This window comes from Saimiri boliviensis, chromosome 2, assembly GCF_048565385.1.
Source record: "Saimiri boliviensis isolate mSaiBol1 chromosome 2, mSaiBol1.pri, whole genome shotgun sequence".
Lineage (NCBI taxonomy): Eukaryota > Metazoa > Chordata > Mammalia > Primates > Cebidae > Saimiri > Saimiri boliviensis.
In genome coordinates this window covers 146,698,456-146,713,285 of record NC_133450.1, presented here as the reverse complement: position 1 = coordinate 146,713,285, position 14,830 = coordinate 146,698,456, and the positions used below count along the sequence as shown (strand labels likewise).

The 14,830-nt window shown below is 43.2% G+C and overlaps 2 protein-coding genes across 18 annotated transcripts in view; one reads left to right on the top strand and one right to left on the bottom strand.

The window, feature by feature from the left end:
• RFK (riboflavin kinase) overlaps positions 1-14,830 on the bottom strand; it is a 224,068-nt gene that overhangs the window by 48,897 nt on the left and 160,341 nt on the right. For 13 of the 15 annotated variants that reach the window (XR_012516535.1, XR_012516519.1, XR_012516523.1 and 10 more), the window contains one exon: positions 12,963-14,290. The gene's annotated coding sequence lies outside the window, so the exon portion shown is untranslated. Of the gene's footprint in view, positions 1-12,285; positions 12,478-12,962; positions 14,291-14,830 lie in introns of those variants that run through there. The other 2 variants (XR_012516524.1, XR_012516526.1) reach the window with 2 other exon arrangements.
• PCSK5 (proprotein convertase subtilisin/kexin type 5) overlaps positions 1-14,830 on the top strand; it is a 467,438-nt gene that overhangs the window by 327,762 nt on the left and 124,846 nt on the right. The window lies entirely within an intron of this gene.

Sequence of the window (14,830 nt, the reverse complement as noted above, 5' to 3'; positions counted from 1 at the left end):
GCCACAGCAGTTTTTTTTCATACCCCAATGGTGCCTGGAATGCCAGCAACGCAGAACTGCTCACTCCCCTGAAAAACGGGGCTGAAGCCAGGCAGTCAAGTGGTCTGGCTCAGTGGGTTCCACCTCCATGAAGATCAGCAAGCTAAGATCCACTGGCTTGAAATTCTCACAGCTAGCCCATGAGTTTGAGCTCAATCTTTGACACTCAAGCTCAGTGGGGAGAGGGGCATCCGCCATTGCTGAGGCTCAAGTTTGTGGTTTTAACCTCACCTGTCGTGGGGAAGTTTACACAGCCACCGGACAGAGCCCATAGCAACTCAGCAAGGTCTCTGCAGGCAGACTATATCACTAGACTCCCTCCTGCTGGGCAGGGCATCTCTGAAAAAAAGGCAGCAGTCTGTCAGGGACTTATAAAGCCCCCACCTTCCTGGGACAGAGCACTTGGGGAAAGGGGCAGTTATGAGTACAGCCTCAGCAGACTCAAACATCCCTGCCTGGCAGCACTGAAGGGAGCAGCAAATCTCCCAGCATGGCATTTTAGCCCTAATAAGGGACAGACTGCCTCCTCATGTGGCTTCCAGACCCTTGTGTATCTTGACTGGGATACACAGGGCTGACAGACACGTTATACAGAAGAGCCCTGGCTGGCATCTGGCAGGTACCCTTCTGGGATGAAGCTACCAAAAGAAGAAACAGGCAGCAATCTTTGCTGTTTAGCAGCCCCCGCTAGTGATTCCCAGGCAAGCAGGGTCTGGAGTGGACCTCCAGCAAACTCCAGCAGACCTGCCACAGAGAGGCCTGTTAGAAGGAAAACTAACAGAAAGAAATAGTTTCAACATCAACAGAAAGGACATCCACTCAGAGATCCCATCGAAAGGTCACCAACTTCAAAGACCAAAGATTGATAAATCCACACAGGTGGGAAGAAACCAGCACAAAAAAGGCTGAAAATCCCTAAAACCAGGACGTCTCTTCTCCTCCAAGGTATCACAACTCCTCACCAGCAAGGGAACAAAACCAGATGGAGAATGAGTTTGATGAATTGGCAGAAGCAGGCTTCAGAAGGTGGGTAATAACAAACTTCTCCGAGCTAAAGGAGCATGTTCTAAACCAATGCAAGGAAGCTAAGAACCTTGTAAAAAATTTAGACAAAATTCTAATTAGAATAACCAACGTGGAGAAGAACATAAACAACCTAATGGAGCTGAAAAACACAGCGTGAGAACTCCATGAAGGATAGACAAGTTTCAATAACCAAATTTGTCAAGCGTAAGAAAGGATATCAGAGATTGAAGAGCAACTCAATGAAATAAAGTGAGAAGGCAAGATTAGAGAAAAAATAGTGAAAAGAAATTAATAAAGCCTCCAAAAAAAATGGGATTAGGTGAAAAGACCAAATCTACATTTGATTGGTATACCTGAAAGTGATGGGGAGAATGAAACCAAGTTGGAAAACACTCTTTAGGATATTATCCAGGAGAATTTCACCAACCTAGTAAAGCAGCAAACATTAAAATTCAGGAAATACAGAGAACACCACAAAGATACTCCTTTTGAAGAACAACCCCAAGGCACATAATCATCAAATTCACCAGGGTTGAAATAAAAAAAAAAAAATGCTATGGGCAGCCAGAGAGAAAGGTCAGGTTACCAACAAAGGGAAGCCCATCAAACTCACAGCAGATCTCTCACAGAAACCCTAAAAGCCAGAGGAGAGTGGGAGCCAATATTCAACATCCTTAAAGAAAAGAATTTTTAGCCCAGAATTTCAAATCCAGCCAAACTAAGTTTCATAGGTGAAGGAGAAATAAAATCCTTTACAGACAAGCAACTGCTGAGAGCTTTTGTCACCACCAGGCCTGCCTTATAAGAGGAGCTCCTGAAGGAAGCACTAAACATGAAAAGGAACAACAGTACCAACCACTGCAAAAACACACCAAATCGTAAAGACCATCAACACTAGGAAAAAACTGCATCAACTAACGGGAAAGACAACCAGCTAGCATCAAAATGGCAGGATCAAATTCACACATAACAATATTTACCTTAAATGTAAATGGACTAAATGCCCCAATCAAAAGACACAGACTGGCAAACTAGATAGTCAAGACTCATCAGTGTGCTTTATTCAGGAGACCCATCTCACATGCAAAACCACATATAGGCTCAAAATAAAGGGATGGAGGAATATTTGCCAAGCAAATGGAAAGCAAAAAAAGGCAGGGTCACCATCCTAGTCTCGGATAAAACAGACTTTTAAACTAACAAAGATCAAAAGAGACAAATAAGGGCATTACAAATAAGGGTAAAGCGATCAATGCAACAAAAAAGCTAACTATCCTAAAGCTGAATCCCTGAATATACCAATATGTATCCTAAATATACATGCATCCAATACAGGAGCACCCAGATACATAAAACAAGTTCTTAAAGACCTACAAAGAGACTTAGACTCCCACACAATAATAGTGGGAGACTTTAACACACCACTGTCAATAGACACATCAACAAGACAGAAAATTAACAAGGATATCCAGGACTTGAACTCACATCTGGACAAAGCAGACCTAATAGACATCTACAGAACTCTCCACCTCAAATCCACAGAGTATACATTCTTCTCAGCACCACACCACACTTATTCTAAAACTGACCACATAATTGGAAGTAAAACACCGCTCAGCAAATGTAAAATAATGGAAATTATAACAAACAGTCTCTCAGACCACAGTGCAATCAAATTAGAACTCATGATTAAGAAACTCACTCAAAACCACACAACTACATGGAAACTGAACAACCTGCTCCTGAATGACTACTGGATAAATAATGAAATGAAGGCAGAAATAAAGATATTCTTTGAAACCAATGAGAACGAAGATACAATGTACCAGAATCTGGGACACATTTAAAGCAGTGTGTAGAGGGAAATTTATAGCACTAAAAGCCCACAAGAGAAAGGAGGAAAGATCTAAGATTGGCACCCTAAAGTCATGATTAAAATTACTAGAGGAGCAAGATCAAACAAATTCAAAAGCTAGCAAAAGACAAGAAATAACTAAGATCAGAGCACAACTGAAGGACATAGAGACACAAAAAAACTTTCAAAAAAAAAAAATCAATGAATCCAGGAGCTTGTTTTTTAAGAAGATCAACAAAAAAGATAGACTGCTAGCCAGAGTAATAAAGGAGAAAAAAGAGAAGAATCAAATGGATGCAATAAAAAATGATAAAGGGGTATCACCACCGATTCCACAGACATACAAACTACCATCAGAGAATACTATAAACACCTCTATGCAAATAAACCAGAAAAATCTAGAAGAAATGGATAAATTCCTGGACACTTAAACACACCCAAGACCAAACCAGGAAGCAGTCAAATCCCTGAATAGACCAATAACAAGGTCTGAAATTGAGGCAGCAATTTATAGCTTACCAACCCAAAAACGTCCAGGACCAGACAGGTTCACAGCTGAATTCTACCAAAGGTACAAAGAGGAGCTGGTACCATTCTTTCTGAAACTATTGCAAACAAAACAAAAAGAGGGAATCCTCCCTAACTCATTTTATGAGACCAACATCATCCTGATACCAAAACCTGGCAGAGACACAACTAGAAATCCATGATTAACACTGATGCAAAAATCCTCAATAAAATACTGACAAACCGAATCCAACAGCACATCCAAAAGCTTATCCCTCACGGTCAAGTTGGCTTCAACCCTGGGATGCAAAGCTGGTTCAACATATGCAAATCAATAAACGTAATCCATCACATAAACAGAATCAAAGACAAAAATCACATGATTATCTCAATAAATGCTGAGAAGGCCTTTGACAAAATTCAACAGCCCTTTATGCTAAAACCTCTCAATAAACTAAGTATCGATGGAACATATCTCAAAATAATAAGAGCTATTTATGACAAACCCACAGCCAATATCATACTGAATGGGCAAACCTGGAAGTATTCCCTTTGAAAACTGGCACAAGACAAGGATGCCCTCTCTCACTACTCCTGTTCAACACAGTATTGGAAGTTCTGGCCAGGGCAATCAGGCAAGAACAAGAAAAAAGGGTATTCAGTCAGGAAAAGAGGAAGTCAAATTGTCTCTATTTGCAGACAACATGATTGTATATTTAGAAGACCCCATAGTCTCAGCCCAAAATCTCCTTAAGCTGATAAGCAACTTCAGCAAAGTCTCGGCATACAAAATCAATGTGCGAAAATCACAAGCATTCCTATACACCAATAACAAACAAACAGCCAACTCATGAGTGAACTCCCAGTTCAACTGCTACGAAGAGAATACAATACCTAGGAATACAACTAACAAGGGATGTGAAGGACCAAGGAGAACTACAAACCACTGCTCAAGGAAATAGGAAATAAGAGAGGACACAAACAGATGGAGAAACATTCCATGCTCATGGTTAGGAAGGGTCAGTGTTGTGAAAATGGCCATACTGCCCAAAGTAATTTATAGATGCAATGCTATCCCCATCAAGCTACCATTAACTTTCTCCACAGAATTGGAAAAAAACACCTTAAATCTTATATGGAACCATCAAAGAGCCTGCATAGCCAAGACAATCCTAAGCACAAAAATAAAAATAAAAAAAAAAGAAAAGAAAAACTGGAGCCATCACACTATCACACTACCTGACTTCAAACTATATCAATGCTACAGTAATCAAAACAGCATGGTACTGGTACCGAAACAGATATATAGACCAATGGAACAGGATAGAGACCTCAGAAGTAATGCCACACATATACAACCACCTGATCTTTGACAAACCTGACAGAAACAAGCAATAGGGAAAGGATTCCCTATTTAATAAATGGTGTTGGGAAAACTATCTAGACATATCCAGAAAACTGAAACTGGATCCCTTTCTTATACCTTATACAAAAATTAACTCAAGATGGATTAAAGATTTAAATATGAGACCTAACACTATAAAAACCCTAGAAGAAACCTAGCAATACCATTCAGGACACAGGACATGGGCAAAGACTTCATGACTAAAACACCAAAAGCAATGGCAACAAAAGCAAAAATTGACAAATGGGATCTAATTAAACTAAAGAGCTTCTGCACAGCAAAAGAAACTGTCATTGCAGTGAACCAGCAACCAACAGATTGGGAAAAGATTTTTGCAATCTACCCATCTGACAAAGGGCTAATATCCACAGTCTACAAAGAACTTAAACAAATTTACAAGAAAAAAAAAACACCCCATTAAAAAGTGGGAGAAGGATATGAACAGACACTTCTCAAAAGGATACATTTATGCAGCCTACAAATACATGAAAAAAAAAAAAAAAAGCTCATCTTCACTGGTCATCAGAGAAATGCAAAACCACACTGAGATACAATCTCACACCAGTCAGAATGGTGATCATTAAAAAATGAGGAGACAATAGATGCTGGAGAGGATACGGAAAAACAAGAACACTTTTACACCGTTGGTGGGAATGCAAAGCAGTGTGGTGATTCCTCTAGGATCTAGAAATAGAAGTACCATTTGACCCTGCAATCTCATTACTGCGTATATACCCAAAGGATTATAAATCATTCTATTATAAAGACACATATGTTTATTGCAGTATTGTTCACAATAGCAAAGACTTGGAACCAACCCAAATACCCATCAAAGATAGACTGGATAAAGAAAATATGGCACATATATACCATGGAATACTATACAGCCATAAAAAAGAATGAGTTCATGTCCTTTGCATGGACATGGACAAAGCTGGAAACCATCATTCTCAGCAAACTGATACAAAAACAGAAAACCGAACACCACATGTTCTCACTCATAAGTGGGTGTTGAACAATGAGAACACATGGACACAAGGAGGGGAACATCACATACTGGGGCCTGTTGGGGGTAGGGGGCTAGGGGAAGGATAGCAGTGGGTAGGGGGATTGGGGAGAGATAGCATTAGGAGAAATACCTAATGTAGATGACAAGGTGATGGATGCAGCAAACCACCATGGTACCTGTATACCTATGTAACAAACCTGCACATTCTGAACATGTACCCCAGAACTTAAAGTATCATAAAAAATGAAAATAAAGCAAATACATGTTCCTATCCTGAAAGGCACTTAGCTGGGTTAGTACAAGATACTCCTCACTGCACCCACCATGAGCATTCACTCCCAAGAACTACACCTTGTACCTGCTAATGCTGGTTCCTCTTTTACCTAGAGCGTCATAAATGATTGAATAACAGCTATTCTTGGGACCATTTAGAAGGGCCACAAAATCCCAGCCACTGAGACCACTGTGATAAAAGCCCTTTGTAACAACTTGCCTTCTCCTCATGTGAGTTTTATGCCAAGTATCTACAGATGTGCAACTCTTCCACCAAACAGTTCTGCTGGCCAAGGACAGGAAGGCCGCTCTGCAGGAATGTGCAGGTGATGACATTTTTTTTCATCATTTTGGTACCTAAACATGACACTCTATGTGGCAACAATGAAATGCACTCCTGATTGCTTATGGCGTGGCTGTAGGTGAAACCGGCTGTGAATGTCTGCACTATGTTCTGCTCCATCAACTCTTGTTATATGGGTTGATACAGGAAGAGAGATAACAAGAGTTGTGTTAGAGAACACAGCCACCCAGCATTCAGCAGGGTCAAAACACTGCCTGTGGCCTGTGGTTAAACACACAGTGCTACACCAGGAGTTGCTCAGTTTCTATGCACCTGCTAGATCATTCCAACAAGCTTCCCTATATTCCCAGGCTTTGCCGCTGCTACCGTCATTTCTTTACTCACTCAAGTTTAAGTCCATCGACATGACTCCTTTTTCACCCTCACTTCCCATATGCAAGCCATCACCATTTATCAGTAATCATGGCATTTACTCACCACTTATTATATTCCAGACAAACCCTGTGCTAAATGCCTTTAAGTAATTTATCAATTATAATCATTACAACAACTTTCTGAGGTAGGGCTATTCGTGTATTTTTTTGCAGCTATGGAAAGGAGGGTTAGAGAAGTTAAGGAGCAAGCCCACAACATCACACAGCTAGAAAGTGGCAGAACTGGAACGTGGATCTGGCTTTCCCAGCCACTTACATACCACAGTTTCTCCTGTAGAACATTAATGATCTTATTTGCCTCTCCTTTATGTGACACCTTGAAGTTTCCAAAGCACCGTCACAAAGTGTATCATTTGATCCTTTAAGTGGAGCAGAGAACTAGGCAGGACATGTCTCATCATTATTTCTACAGAAGTAACTAAGGCCTCCCAGGGTTTCACTGACTTGCTCAAAGCCACAGGTCCAAGCCTTGGACTCAGATCTTCTCTCTTTTCATTATTGTCATAAATATCATGCTTTTTGTTCAGAGAAGCTGGTTCCTCTGTAATGACCCATGTATGAAATTTCATGGGAGGCCAGATTAAGCCTACTACAAAGATATTTCTCGTAGTTGAAGTTTTCCAAAAATGGAGGAGGAGGTAATGAGTTCGTCTTCCTTTTTGGTATTCATTCAAACACTGAGCAGTCACTGGGGTAGAAAATAATTGAGGGAATTCAACCCATTTCCTGGGGGTGGGGTAAATAAAGGCAGCTAGAGTAGATGAGTTCTAAAGTCCGTCTCCCCCTGAGATCCAGTGCCTCACTTTTCTGGGGACCACTCTGTCCTCACCATTTTTGTGGTAGTCGTTCCATTGTCTCACCCTGGCTTACTGCAGCCATCTCCTGGTTGATTTTCTGGACTTTGCGGTCTTTCAATTAATTAAGTCTCCCTTGGCCAGGGTGACCTTCACCAAAGTTGTGCTCAACATAGACTTTATCTCTAAATCTTCAGTGGGTCCCTTTAACCAGCCATACCTACCTGATGCACCTCTAATCAATGTTCCATTAACTGTCTACATTCTCTATCCAAGGGAATTTTTTTGTATCCCCCAAACTCAGTTTCTACTTCAGTCAACCCAATCACCTGCCTGCTCCCAGAGACCTCAGACTTATTCTACCTTCACCCTTCGCTTTCCTTGTATCTCTCCTAAAACATCCTCCACTTTCCCTCTTGCTCACTTAACCACATCCACCCTTTCATGCCCAAGGCAATCTCATTTTCAGTTCAACAAACTAAACATTTGAATGAATTCCTCATACTTAGGACAAACTTCCACTCATGCAGTGAGTCCACGGCAACCCCAAAATAAGCAAGAGATGGCCCTGTCCTTGGGGAAGAGTACAATCAGAACCTACTGCTCTGGACAAGCCTTAGATTTGAACACTTCATTCTACACTGGCTAGTTTCTTGGTAGTTGATGTGGGCTGATTCTGTCTCTTCCACAAAGGGTAGAAAGTGAGCCTTCTTCCACCACCCCATGCCCATGCGAGAAAATGTAGGCAAGCACACAGTTCCAAGTGACATGATTAAGGAGTCTTTCATGTTTGACTTTATTCCCACGTTCACACACACACACACACACACACACACCCCTATGTGCATGCAGCCGCCCCCCCCAAGTGACTGAAATTTCTAGCATATTGGAAGGGGTGTGGCATTTATAGATTAAATCTCATCTCTACTACTTTCTTGGAAAGGAGTATAGCAAAACTCTGGTTAAAACAGGAGAGTTTAGTCTGACTTCTCGGTTTAAATCCCAGCTCTGCCAACAGCCAGGTGACCTTAACAAGCCACTTAATGTCTCATTGCCGCAGCTTTCTCAACAGCAACAAAAGAAGCAGGCATTGGGGATGATTTAAAAAACAAGCAGTATACCATGCCTTCCTCCCAACAGGTTCAAGTGATTGTAAGGATCAAGTAAGTTAGTATGTATGGAGCACTCAGAACAATTCCTAGCATACGGTAATCATGAAATAGTGTTAGCTGTTCTTGTTATTGCTAATTCAGTAACCTTGGACAGACTGCTTACATTTCCTGAGTCTCAGTTTCCTAATCTGTAAGATGAGAGCAATACTCACCTCCATAAGCTGACTCTGAGAACTAAATGCGAAAATATTGAGAAAGCTTTGCTAGAAAAGCTTTCCTTATCATCGACCCACAGGCTGGACTTAAACTCCCCAAACACAAATACAACTTCTCTCTCTACTTCTTTAGCCATTTTTGCAAGCCTATTATTCATGCTACTGTAGTAAGCCGGTTCTTTTTATTCCATAGAAAATGTTGGCCTCTGACAAATTCGTCTTTGGAAAATTACAACCAAAATGACACTGGACAACTGCATAAGCCAAAGACTGTTCACGTTCCCCGAGCCCATAGGCAGCTTCTCCAACAGCCCATCCCTGCCCATTTTGGCAAACTCTGCACAGCAGAGAGAGGAATTGGCCCTCGCCAGGAAGATTTGGGGCCCCAGGCACATCACACCATGTAAAATCTGGTTAAGATAAATGTCAAGAGCAGCCTTGAAAGCAAAAAGAAGTCAAAGCAGGTCAGACAGCAGCCGGAGGGAGTTTGGGAAGGGGAGGAGGGCCTGAGTCACCAGCTCTGCCTGAGATGAGCACTAGAATCAAGTCTCCGGGGAAAGGCAGGCTTCCTGAGCCATGGAATGCTAGGCCTGCATGGTAGCTGCAGACCTAAGCCATGGGCTAGGCTTTGAAAGACCCCGAACCCCCTAAATGGGGTCCAGACTTGTTTCTCTGGTTGCTTGTTCCCTAGAGACGCTGTTAAAAAGGCCCCCAAGGGGACAGTGACTTACCTAGTTCAGGAAGGTGCAGTGGCCTCCAGGGCAGACGCTGAGGGACTGCTTGGGGTGGGCTTGGTAATAATGGAGAATAGAAGGCAGGTGCGGTAACTCAAGCCTGTAATCCTAGTACTTTGGGAGACCAAGGTGGGCAGGCAATCCTTCTCCATAAGGATCACCTGAGGTCAGGAGTGTACGACCAGCCTGGGCAACATGGCGAAACTCCGTCTCTACTAAAAATGCAAAAATTAGCTGGGTGTGGTGGTATGTACTTGTAGTCACAGCTACTTGGGAGGCTGAAGCAGGAGAATCACTTGAACCCGAGAGGCAGAGGTTGCAGTCAGCCAAGATCATGCCACTGTACTCTAGCCTGGGCAACAGAGTGAGACTCTGTCTCGAAAAATTAATAGTAAGGAAGAGTGGAGTCAGACTCCAGCAGGGGAGAGTTTGAAGGTAGTGCAAATCAACCCTTCTATCGGAGGGAATGAATTGTTCTAGAGGCCACGTAGACTTTCTAGAGCTACAGTGTTTCTTTCTGGTGAAGTCAGAGGTTTTTTGCAAGCTCCTCCTCTGTTCTCTACATGTTTCCACAGGACTTCTCTATAGGGCTAGGCTGAGAAGGCATGTTCTCGGGTCTATATGGTGGAGGGAGACAGAGGCTACAATGTCGCCAGTGGAACCAGCCTCTCTACAGCATAGATGAGGTAGAGGGAGACATGGAGAGCCTTGAAAGGAGATATCAAGGCATTCAGGAAAGGAAAAAAGAACAAGAATGCATTGAGTCATACCACTCTGAAATCTTTTGATGAGTCAGGCATCCTCACCTGATGTTGTTAATGTCAGTGAAACGATTCCTTGAGTTTATACTGAGGTTGCACCAATTCCTGACCACTGTGCTAAGAGCTGGGTGAAGATCAGTGAACATCACAAACAATGTTATATTACTCTTTTTTTTTTGAGACAGAGTTTCGCTCTTGTTTCCCAGGCTAGAGTGCAATGGCATGATCCCGGCTCACCGCAACCTCCGCCTCCTGGGTTCAAGCAATTCTTCGGCCTCAGCCTCCTGAGTAGTTGGGACTACAGGCACGCGCCATCATGCCCAGCTGATTTTTGTATTTTTAGTAGAGACGGGGTTTCACCATGTTGATCAGGATGATCTTGGTCTCTTAACCTCGTAATCCACCCGTCTCGGCCTCCCAAAGTGCTGGGATTACAGGTGTGAGCCACGGCGCCCAGCCTTATTATATTACTCTCAAGAGCTTTCTCCATAAAGCGACAAGAGGGATAATAGTAAGCAATAGAGGAAAAGCTGACTTGCCTTTCGGTCCTATATTAGTTTCAGGTGTGCCCATAATTTTTTAGCAAGTGAATTGTTCTAGAACTGTGGATTTAGTGTTGGGGGGGGTCAAAGGGAAGGGGGCTTCCATTTACTGAATAGAACTTTGGTGCCAAACAGAACCACGCCTGGTTGACTACTTAAATAAAATGGTTAATAAAGTTGCAGTCTGTTTTCTTAAGGGGCCCCTGGACAGTTGCAGAGAAAAGAAATCCTTTGGGCATATTTTATTTATACTCACTATGCATTTCTTTTTTTGTTTTTGAGATAGAGTCTCACTCTGCCACCCAGGCTGGAATGCAATGGTGCGATTTTGGCTCACTGCAACCTCCACCTCCCAGGTTCAAGCAATTCTCTGGCCTCAGCCTCCCAAGTAGCTGGGAATACAGACATGTGCCACTACTTCTGGCTAATTTTTTGTAATTAGTAGAGATGGCGTTCCACTATGTTGGCTAGGCTGGTCTCAAACTCCTGACCTCAGGTGATCCACCCGCCTCGGCCTCCTAAAGTGCTGGAATTACAGGTGTAAGGCACCATGCCTGGTCATTAGTATGCATTTTTAAATCAACCACAGTATGAGAAAGAATGATATTACCTGATACTAGACAGGAGACAAACAGGGAACTAACAAGGTTGGGAGTAATTGATCTCATTTTATGAAGCTGAAGAAAGATTAAACGAATTGTTCAAAGCCACCAGACAATAAGAAGTGAGTTGAGCATTGGATGTTTTTAAAGGTCTCTCTGTTGTTTGCTCTCTGATGTTACTTATCTGAGGGACCCAGTTTTCTTCACTGGAGTAGCAACAGCTAAGTGTTACTGAGTAAACACTTACTGAGTTATTGAGCTGACTGAGGCTCAGAGAGGTTATAGAGCTTGCCCAAGGTTACACAGCTAGCCAAGGCAGAGCTGAGGTTCACATCTAGGACACCTGGTTCCAGGTACAGGCGATTCACCTGTCCCACCTTTTGGGGAAAGGCATGCTTCCAAATGGGGTGAAGATAGCTCATGGTCATCTGAGCGCACAGCGGAAATGAGATGAATCTCAATAAAGAGAAAGAGGCATCCTCTCGACCGTGGAGCCAGTGAGGTTCTAATCCTGGATTCCACACTCTGGAAAGCCCAAAGCTCTGGTAGGATGCAAACCATGGGGAAGGGCATTGGTTAGCAAGGAAACACCTGAGCTCTCTGACACCTGCTTTTGGAAGCCTCCTGCCCCTCCACACCACATTCCCCATCCCCACCCATACACATGCCGCTGCCCTCACTTTCATTCTCACCTGTTTATGTGCCCCACCCCAATGAGGCAGAGAGGACTGTATAATTTGTCCTGATACCTGCCAAGTATCAGGAGTCCCCACCCACTCAGTGAAGAAGCAGGTACAATCCAAGTGCAGTGACCGCTCCAGGGAGGACCAGGGATCCCAAGTTCTGAACCTGACTTGATGAAACCCTGTTAGGGAAAAGCACCATCTGATATTCACCTATTTCTGACCAACTTTGACCTCAGCAGCCTGAAAAGGGTACAGCCATAGCTCTGGAACTTTCCACAGCACAGTGCAGAAAAAGCTGGTTTTGTTCTGGTATAGGGAGACTGTCTCCAAGGGGACGCTAATAATAAAAAAGGATGCGTGTAGGTTGCATCCGCAGCTCAGTTGCTGTGCAAGGTCATTGTGCTCTGTCCAGAGGGTCATTAATTTTAGCTGGCTCCTCACTGCCACCCACATATGCAGCCAATATATTCTTCAAGCCCCCTGAGGGGACTTGAAGAGCAATTTGGGATCCAGTCCGACCAGAGTTTAGACAATGTTCACACAGGGTTAACATTCTGGTGCTTAAATTCCCTATTGGATCAAACGGAGCTGAGACCTCTATCTACCCTATGTAATTATCTGAGATTTAATGAGATAACACAATCAAAGAAACAGAATAACTAACCTCTGCCATCCATTCTTCTGGTGCCACAGGTCTGTTTTCTTGTTTGATCCCCACCACATCCTATGAGAGAGAGTATTATTCACATTTTACAGAAGAGGAATGTCTGGGAAATATGTGATTTCATTAATTTCATACAGCTGGAGAAGGAAGGGACCAAAAAATATAACCCAGGACGGGATGACTCCAAAATGTGTAGTCTTACCCAGCGTAGTGCTTCTTACTATGCGGACTCACAGTAGACACGGAGCAAACGTTGATTACCTTCTGTATTTCCACACTTAGTCTTTTTTTTTTTTTAAAGACAAGTTTTCACCATGTTGGCCAGGCTGGTCTTGAACTCCTTACCTCAGGTGATCCACCCGCCTCGGCCTCCCAAAGTGCTGAGATTTTTTGAAAGCACAAAATGGTCACTCCCAATAAATCATTGGGCAGCCTGACTCATCAATTGCTTCCTCAGTCACCAAGGGACGGAGGCATCTTAGGTGCTGCGTTCCATACAGACCTGTCACTGGGCAAACCTGCGGACCTCTTTAAGATAGACAGTGTTAATGAGGACCGGTGAAACACTAAACTGTCAGTTACAAAGCTGGGACCAGACAGTGCAGCCAGAACCCCAGACATTGGCATGCAACTCCTTCTCTTTCCAGGGGCTTCTCTTTTTTCCTAATTAGAGATTTGGCTGAAATGTTTGAGCACTTGCAGTCAGGGCATAAAGAAAGTGGAAAGGACTGTGGGAGAGGAATGATGAGCCAGCACTTTCTATGTGTTGATGCAGAGAATAAGAGGGTAATTTGAGGCTTTTCCTTCCCATGGGGCAATGGAGCAGAGAAAGCCACGCTGCAGTGCTATTTTCAAGGGATTTAAGAGCAAGTTATAAAAGCTGTGAGGGAGGTTCATTGGGTTGCTAGAGAAACAAAAGTCTCATCCACATGTCCGTGTTTCAGGACTTAAAAGTCATAACAGGGAACATTTGGGAGCTTAATACCAATTAAGCTGCATGGGAAGGACTTGTGGTTTTAACTGTCGGTGCACTAGCACCCTTGTGTAGTTCAGAACGTCAGGAAGGCTCTGTGGCACACTCCTGAAGATTTCATCTGCCATCTTCATCACTCCAAAGAGAAAGGAAATGACACACCCCTTAAGGCCTGGCAGTGTCGTGCTCACCCGTGGGAAGTGCTCTCAACAGCAGGGTCCCTTCTCCTGTCGTGGGCTTACGTCTCAGGCGGAGAGAGGCCCCCAGTCTCCAGGCCCTGAGCCCTTTCAAGTCATTCACTTTCTCAGTAAGCGTCTCCCAAGGATAACTTGCATCAGGTTGTTGGTGCTGCTTTCTGAAACGTAAATAAGTTATTTTCTCAAATTATGCTCACTTACTTCTGTCATCACGTATTAAAACTTAGATATCGCTTCACTGCCAATGCCCAGATAATCTACTGTTCTTTCCACTAGGGTGGGACCACCGCGGCCACAAACAGAGGAGGCAGCTGGGGATAAACTCATAACTCTGATGAGTAGACTGAGTGCACTAGTAAACCTGTAGAAAATCTAGGCTCACTTACAGGAATAGCAAAAGACAGCCCACTGGATGAAGAGACTATCAAGAAATGTTTCACACCTATCGCAACCAATAAATGGATTCCCATCCACCAACAGTATTTTTCATGATTTTCCTCATCCACAAGATCAATGAGAAATTTTGTAAATTTATTTTGTTTAATTGCAGACAATAATCACTCTCAGGGCCAGGCAGGGTGACCCACGCCTATAATCCCAGCACTTTGGCAGGCCGAGGTGGATGGATCACCTAAGGTCAGGAGTTTGAGACCAGCTTGGCCAACATGGTGAAACCCTTCTCTGCTAAAAATACAAAA